The sequence below is a fragment of the Emydura macquarii genome, unplaced genomic scaffold, assembly GCF_026122565.2.
Source record: "Emydura macquarii macquarii isolate MOO-44397 ecotype Brisbane River unplaced genomic scaffold, CSIRO-AGI_Emac_v2 contig_1644, whole genome shotgun sequence".
NCBI classification, from domain to species: domain Eukaryota; kingdom Metazoa; phylum Chordata; order Testudines; family Chelidae; genus Emydura; species Emydura macquarii.
Window position 1 is genome coordinate 3,730,174 of NW_027131781.1, and position 7,808 is coordinate 3,737,981.

Genomic DNA, 7,808 nt, shown 5'->3' on the forward strand with positions numbered 1-7,808 from the left:
CCCTGGCAAATAATGCCAAAGAGCCCCCCCCCCCCCCCCCCCCCCCCCCCCCTCCCGGGCCCACGAAGCTATTTGCACTTCAGAAGCGAGCGGCAGGTGGGAAGCTGCTGCTGGCTGAGTGCTGCCTTCTGCTGCTGCGTACACCCAGTGCAGGCAGCAGCTCACACTTCCTGGGTTACGTAGCCCAAGCTGCATGTTAGCTGGGCCCCACTATTCCCACCCCCTCCCCCCAGCCAGATGTCCTGCCCCTACTCCAGCCAGGCCCCCATAGCTATGACCCTGGCCACCCCTTCTTCTCCAAGCCAGCCCTCCCCCCCAGTTAACTGCCCCTCTTCCCCTGGGTCCACATGCTTCCTTACTTTGCATTTACTGGTTTTCACACGTTATTATTTGCATTGTCTCCAGGGCCCTGCAGATCTCAGCTTACATAGCAGTGCAGGGAGAAGGGCTCTGATTGCCAAAAAAGGCAGGGCCACCCTAGATCTCGGCATGCACAAGGGGACGGAAATGTGGGGCTGACAAGCCCCTGTCTCCCAATGTCCCTCCTTCCCGGGTCCCAGGGCCCCAACCCTCTTCCCTCCCTCTCTGATCCACAGCCGCACCCTCTCATCTCTTTCCCAGCTCTCCGTCACCCCTTAATTCCCCTTCCACTCCCATCAAGCGTTCGTGTTTCCTTTCTTTTCTTTTTGAAAATAGTTTCAGCACGTCCTGAATTATCTGCTGTATTCAGATTGCATTTCCCCCCCCAGAACAGCCCCCTTAGACAGAGGCAGATTGTAGCAATAAACCTACATCTTATTCTGCAGCGTCGGCCATGGCTAGGTTTTGAACATACACTGCCAGGGATGTAGCTTATGTTTAATGGCCACAGCATATTCCCTTGAGTCGTCGAGGTCGCATGAAAATTGGCTGGCTGGAAACCCCGTTGGCTCATCGTTCTGCACATGTGCAGTGCAATCTCCTTGGCACACGAGCGTTTGGTACAGGCTACTAGAGAGGGCTAAATTAGTCCCTTAACGTTTTCAATCGTGCGGCCCCAAAAGGGCTGGGGCTGCCATGTGCTGACTGGGATAAATGCCAAGTGACTGACGAGGTCTGAGGAACGATCAGTGCCGCAGGCATGCACAGAAAGTGTGTAGAGTCTGTGAACTTTAAGAAACGCTGTTTGGGGTGGCGGACTGTCCCTTGGGAATCTCATCCTTAAACCACCTCAGATTTGGATCCCAAACCTTTCCCTAGATCCGCATGAGGCACAGCAAATTTCCAGGCAATCCGAGTAAGCATACGGCTTTGGGAGCACTTGTGGCATGTCTACACACGCACTCACTGCGCAGGAAGTTGGGGTGGAAATCTCGGGTGCTCCGGCGTGCCGCACATTCACTGTCTGCGCGGCCCCTGCTGAGGTGCACCAAACGTTCCCTCGCACGCTCTGCCCTGCTGCGGTTTGAATCAGCGGTACGGCAAAGCGCACGAAGGAACGCTGAGTGCTCCCAACAGGCCGTTAGCCCGCAGCAGGTCGGAGCACTGGAGAGCTGCAGCCCAGCTTGCGGTCCCGGGAGCGCGCGTGTAGACGTGCCTGGAGAAAAGTCAACGTTTAAATAGTGACAGAGCGTCTCAATGTGAACTATAGCACAGCCGGCGCCCCGCTAGCACCTTTCTCAGACTTTGGGAAAGAATCTTGGTATCAAGTGACTTCTAAGTGATCGGGCTGAAATGTTGTCTACACGTGAAGTTATTCCAGACCAGCTATTCCTGAATAACCCCTGTGTAGACAAGCTCTTCTTTGTGTAGCAGAGGGGCTGGAAGATAAAGGTAGCTGTACCCTATTTACTCTGCTTTGAGGATGACCCTGTCTGTCAAGGACTTTGTCTCCTCTTCTACCAATCCCCTTTCCAACGTAATTCTGCCACAGCTCGGTAGGGCTGGAAGAGAGATTTATCCACCCCAGCTCCCTGACAGACCTGGGCCATTCTAGACTGGGTGCTTGCAAAGCAGAAAAGAAGTGTTTCCCAGTTCCAGGGCAGTGGAGGAGAGTGAGTCACTTTCCTGTGAACCGATCCAAATTGCTGCTCCCATCCCTGCAAAATACCCATTCACTTCCTTTGGACCAGGACTCGGTTTGGGCTTGACAGGAGGTGGGGTGACTCTGCTGGCTTAGGGAGCGGAGCAGGGTGAGCATCGTCGGAACGGTTCTCCTGTTTGCAGCAGCAGACCTGGCTGGACGGATTCACTTCTTGGAGGTCCCCCAGGGTTCTCCAGTGACAGGCCCAGTGCTGATTGCATGAGGTAGGAGATGCACGTGCCATTTTGACAGTTGTATTTCAGAGCAGACTTGCAGAAATTACCCAGCTAGGCAATAGCAGTGACCTTTCCAGAGCAGATCTACCTTAATACGACACACCCGCAACCCCCTGAAGAACAGTGACATAAAGATCACTAGTTTTTATCAACCAGGCAGTGTGACAGGAGGACCATGGAGATGAGTCCCGAGTGCTTTATGCAACTGGACTATAACTTGGGGACATTCTTAGGCAGACAAGAACCTGGATATAAAAGGAGTGGGGAAATCTTCACTCTATGTAAAAAATCACCAAGGAAAGGGAGCATCTTGAAATAAGCAAGTCAAATATGGAATACAGCCTTACCATTGTCTCTTTGCTCATCTAGGATTTCCATTTAGCCTTGGTTCTTATTTTAATCACTAATCTCGGAGACACGTAAAGCACGTGACGAATCTAAAACAACGGATGGGAAGATGACAAAGATAGAAGGCGAAGTCTGAGCGTAGTCTAGGAATCTCCCAGGCTGCTTATGCTTGCAGAAAGTAGGCCTGCAAGTGCCTGTGTGACGTGGTTCTAGTTAGAGCAACCTGGTTACAGAAGTTGCTGCTGGAAAGAGAAGGCTGCAGGCTTAATTGGAGCCAACCAGCCTGTTTTTAGGGGGGAGGGGGGATTACTGACTTTGGTGGTAATTGCTGGGCTAACGAAACAATTGGCTCAGCACCTGGGAGGATATATCACTGGGAGGAAGAAGCAGTTGTGTGGTGCTCACAGGGTGAGCTGGTGGAAGAGAGAAACTGGGGGCTGGTCTTTGTCTGCAGCTGCTGCGTATCTGTGCTATGGCTTGCCCTGTTTGGGAAGCAGGGCTAGAGGTGTGTGTGTGCCGGGAAAGAACCAGATGGTGTGTTTGTGACTGAGAGGCCATGACAGACGGCTAGACAGTGCTGCTCGCTGAGCAGCTGAGGAAGTCCCCTCTGGTGGTCTGTTTAAAGTGGTGGGTTCTGGAGTGTCTGGGAATAGAGCAGTATCCCTTTACGTAGCCCGTGAGTGCTCTGGAGGTGCTCCTGTGTTCTGCTGTAGAAGCCAGGCAGCAATCAGCCAGCGCAGCCGTGTGCACACAGGTAGGTGGTGGGGGGGTGTCATAAATGTGGGTATTGGTGCTCCATTGTACCTGTGTATAATGAGCAAGAGACCCAACAGGTCTCCCATATCCATGCTGGGTCCTATTATTCCGACCTGGACTCCTGTGCCCTTTAGCCTTGACTTGCCTTTCGCTTCCCAGTATGGGAAGAGCAGGGTGGTCAATTACCCCAGTAGCAAACCCAGGCTCCCAGGCCCCAGTTCAGGAAAGCAATTAAACAGGCACCCCAGCTTCAATGCGCCTGAAGCCTGTGCTTGGCTAACTGCATGTTTCAGCGCTGTCCTGACTGGAGCTTGCTGTCTGACGTGGAGCCTCACACCGCGATGGCAGTGCTAGCACGTCATTTCCACCGTGCCCTCAATGCGGGTTACCTACTGCGGGTTTTCTGTTTCCTAGGTTTAACTCTACAGAGAGTGACACTGTCGAACGTGGAGAGCAGCAGACCGGCCTAGGAAAGCGAGGATTTAACGTGAGTCGTCTGCAGAGTGCTTGTGTCTTTTCCAGCTGCGCTGGCAGGCAGTACTGGTGGCTGCTCGATGCAGTTTGCTAGCCAGGGAAATGCCGCGCTGCAATTGGAGACACTGCTCTAGCTCATTATGGAGATTGCGTCCAACTCTGCAAGTCTGGGGGGGCAGGGGCGGAATCTTTTCTTGTATCTTCTTCACCTCCCAGCCAGGATTTTGCATGTTTTCCAGGATTTCAGCAGACGTGCCAGTGGTCAGCCGTGGCTTTGAGTCAAAGGCCTCTCTGAGCAGCCCCTGCTGGGAGCCAGGTTAATGCGTATGTGGATTAAAAGTTCTCTTGTATTTCAGCACGCCCAGTAACTGCTTGGATTTCCACTCTGGGCTAAGCAGGGTGGGAAACACACTGAGGGGCTTGGGTTTTTCCAATGGGTTCGCTGCAGGGCTGGGCATTTTCTCTTTGTGACCGGGGCAGGGAGGAGAACTTTTTTTAAAATGACTTTTTAATACATAGTAAAGAACCTCCAGCGTGTGTGTGTGTGTGTGTGTGTGTGTGTGTGTGTGTGTGTGTGTGTGTGTGTGTGTGTGTGTGTGTGTGTGTGTGTGTGTGTGTGTGTGTGTGTGTGTGTGTGTGTGTGTGTGTGTGTGTGTGTGTGGTGTTCTTCCATGAAGAATTACTACTTATCTCACCCCCCTCCCCCTTGTCTCTGATGTAATGTCTTTTTACTGGACCCACGTCTATGGGAAGGTACAAGCTTTCGAGCGACACAGAGCTCTGCAGGTCTGGGGGTTATATCTGCGCCATTGGCCACTAAAAAGAAAATGTGACTTCATGTCCAATTGCTCATTATTCCCTATTCAGGGGGAGAGCTCTCTCTCTCTCTCTCTCTCTCTCTCTCTCTCTCTCTCTCTCAATCTGCTGCTTGTGTGATTGAGAAAAGGGCATCACTGAACCCATGGGCCTGGGGAGAAGGTTAAGTGGTTGGATTCTCCCTGACCTCGGTAGTACACACGTGCAGGCTCAGGCCCTCTGCAAACCAGGCCTATTCAGGCTGTCTACTCCTGATTAACGCCACGTGTGGGCACTTCTAGCTACGCATGGACTCTTATTCTTGAATACACCAGGAATAGTTAATCTGCTTTAAATGCACTCCCTACCTTAGTCCAGATCAACCTTCATGTGTAGACAAGCGCTTGTTTAGATGCCTAAATGTGGATCGGGTGCCTGATTTTAGGCCATCCTCCTCTGAAACTGTTGGGCCGTAAAGGGCGTTGGGAAAGAGGGAGATGGTGGTGATGCTTGGGCTCCCCGTTCCTCTTGCGCTTTGCACACAGGAGACTGGGGATTCCCTTCCCCCGGCCCTTTACTCTAGTGCTGTTGGCTGGCAATGGACAAACCACCTCCAGGAGCCCCAGACCAGGGGATTGTTTCATACGCTGTTTGTTACAGCTGCTGGCCTTCGCTTTGGCAGACAGTCTCGTGAGCCTGGGCATGGAGCCTGCTGTACATGGCTGATTCCAGCTCTTCCGCTTTGCACATGCACCGGCTGACTAAGCAACGCTTAGCGATATGCAGTCCTCCTTCTGCGGCTTCTCTCTGGCGCCTCCCAAAGCCCGCTCACATTCATCTGCAAAGTGTAGCAACATTGTCCCTTTGTTTTCCAGGCCAGGCTGGGTGCATGGCCTCCCTGGGAGTATGGGAATCTGAACTGGCAAATGGTGAATGGCTGGCATTAATCACTAGCTGTCTTTTATGTGCCGAGCTGTTGGCGTATCAGTTAGCTGTCAAATCTGCTTTCCTGCCAAACCCTTGTCAAAAACCTGCCTGGTATCGAATGCAGGGTCTTTGAAATGCTGTATCGCTCAGCTCACCCGCTCAGAGCGATGCGACTGCTTGAATCCCAGAAAGAGCGGCCTTTGTCTACAGGCCCACGTTTTAGATAAATGTGGCAGCCTCTGTAATGCCACTTGCCCATGGAAGTGTCGTTTTCCCTTGCTGAAGTGTGCGCCATTTGTCCGGGCTGCCTTGCTCAGTTAAAAGCCTCAGAGCAGCAGCATGTGTGGATGACGGTGTTTATAGAGCTTTGTTTTCTGGGGCTAATTGGATTCAACAGTTCTTGGAAGCCATTTTGTGATGGGCCAGGCCTATTGGGCGGGGACGGTCCAGCTGAGTTTATACCTTAGCGTGCTCAGCAGCTAGAGATCAGGACACCACAGGAGAAGCATTTTAAAACTCTCATGCATTCACTTTGGCGCCAGGGTTGCTCTGCACGGCTGCCAGCTCCGTTTCAAACTCCGCTTCTCCTCCCCCAGCCTCTTCTCATCACCATGTCTCCACTTTGTTGAGATCCTGTATATACCCAGAGTGACTTTGTGAGGCCTGACAACTCGTTCCACTTATCGCCTGTGGAGTCGGGTCATGGTGAAAGCATCCACAATCTTCATCCACCTAAGGGGGCACTAAAATCCACCCGCTTACCGTCGTCTTCGCTGCAATCCACCCATTGGCTTTCCTCTGCATCTTTCCTACCACCCTCCCCTGCCATGCCATCTTCACCAGGTCCTCCTGATTCATCCTCTGTATGTGCCTGAACCAGCAAAGTCCCACGTCCTGGGTTTGTCAGCCACGTAATGGCCGCTGAAAGCACGAAGATCATGTTGCATTCTGTCCCTTCGTGTTACTCATTGTCTTGCACGCTCAGACCTCTCCTCTCCGACACCTGTAGGCATTGACCCCGCTGTCGCTCTGCTGCCCATGCTTGGGGCATGCCATGGTTGTACACAGTTGGGGCTTTAGTCGCCTGAGATGTTCTTCCGCACCCTTCCAGCCCGGGATGGGGAGTGCTGGGTCAGACCTCCAAGCTCGCTGTCTTCCACCACCCTTCCACCCAGGTACTTGGACTGGGCAGTCTGGTTAAATCTCCATTAATCTGTCCGTTTTCCCTGGGGCACCTCTACTAACCCACACGACCTCAGCCTTAATCATGCTCACTTTCATCCTGTGCCAGTTTAGCTGGTCATACCCCAGCCTTGCTGTTTCCGCCACGTCCTCTTTTGAGGGTGCCCTTTATTGCTCTGTCATCTGCATAAAGCAGCTTCTCCCCTTTCTTCCATCGAGATCTCTCTGCTGCCGTAATCCATCAACACGTTGAACAGCAGCGGCCAGAGGGCTGAGCCCGGTGCAGTCCGACTTCCCCTTCACGGGGGCTTGTCACTCCACAATGTGTTTGGATCATTGTTTTAGTTGGCCTGTGTAGCTCATTCGTCATAGTTAGTAAATCCTCAGACACGCCATGTTTCCTCAGCACTGGGGTGAGCCTCTTTCTGCCTGCTTATCGTATGCCTTGTCTAGGTCTGCAAAAGCCCAGAAGCTATTCTCTTGCTGAATTACAAACATGGCATCCGTGCGTCTCATCCTTCCCTGAAGCCTTACAGTTCTTCATTTCCTGGACTGTATTTCTCGCCTCCTCAGGGGAAGGGGGAATTTCGGCGGCAGATTCGGCAGCGCGGTACGGCTTGCGTACCACCCAGCCTTCTTCGAAGTACCACTGCTAGAGAACCGCTGCTATAGATAATCCGGAGTGGATGGATTACCAACTTGGTGTGCTGGTTGTCTAGGGCATTCTCAGGCCTTCATCACGGCCACTTGGCAGCTCACCTTTCTATGCTCAGCAGGTTAATTTTCTTTCTTAGCATGCACCTTCTCTTGAGTTGTTACCTGCACTCTGTCAATCCACCACCACTTCTTTCTCATTTCCCCCCCCCCCCCCCCCCCGTCTGCATTGTCCACAAACCTTTTCTGCTGCCACAATCGCATTCTTCAACCGATACCATATTTGTTCCCGGATATTCCTCCTGTACCACGGGCACAAAGTTCTCTGCCACTGCCACCCTTCACTTCCTGTACTTCAATCTTGTTTTAAGCTC

The 7,808-nt window shown here is 52.5% G+C and overlaps 1 long non-coding RNA gene across 1 annotated transcript; it reads left to right on the forward strand.

Annotated features, from left to right (window-relative positions):
- Nucleotides 1-3,161: 3,161 nt before the first annotated feature.
- LOC137158299 (uncharacterized) lies at nt 3,162-4,231 on the forward strand. Its single transcript, XR_010921352.1, has 3 exons — nt 3,162-3,400; nt 3,817-3,889; nt 4,116-4,231. It is a non-coding gene; the product is annotated as an uncharacterized lncRNA (long non-coding RNA).
- The last annotated feature ends 3,577 nt before the right edge of the window (nt 4,232-7,808 follow it).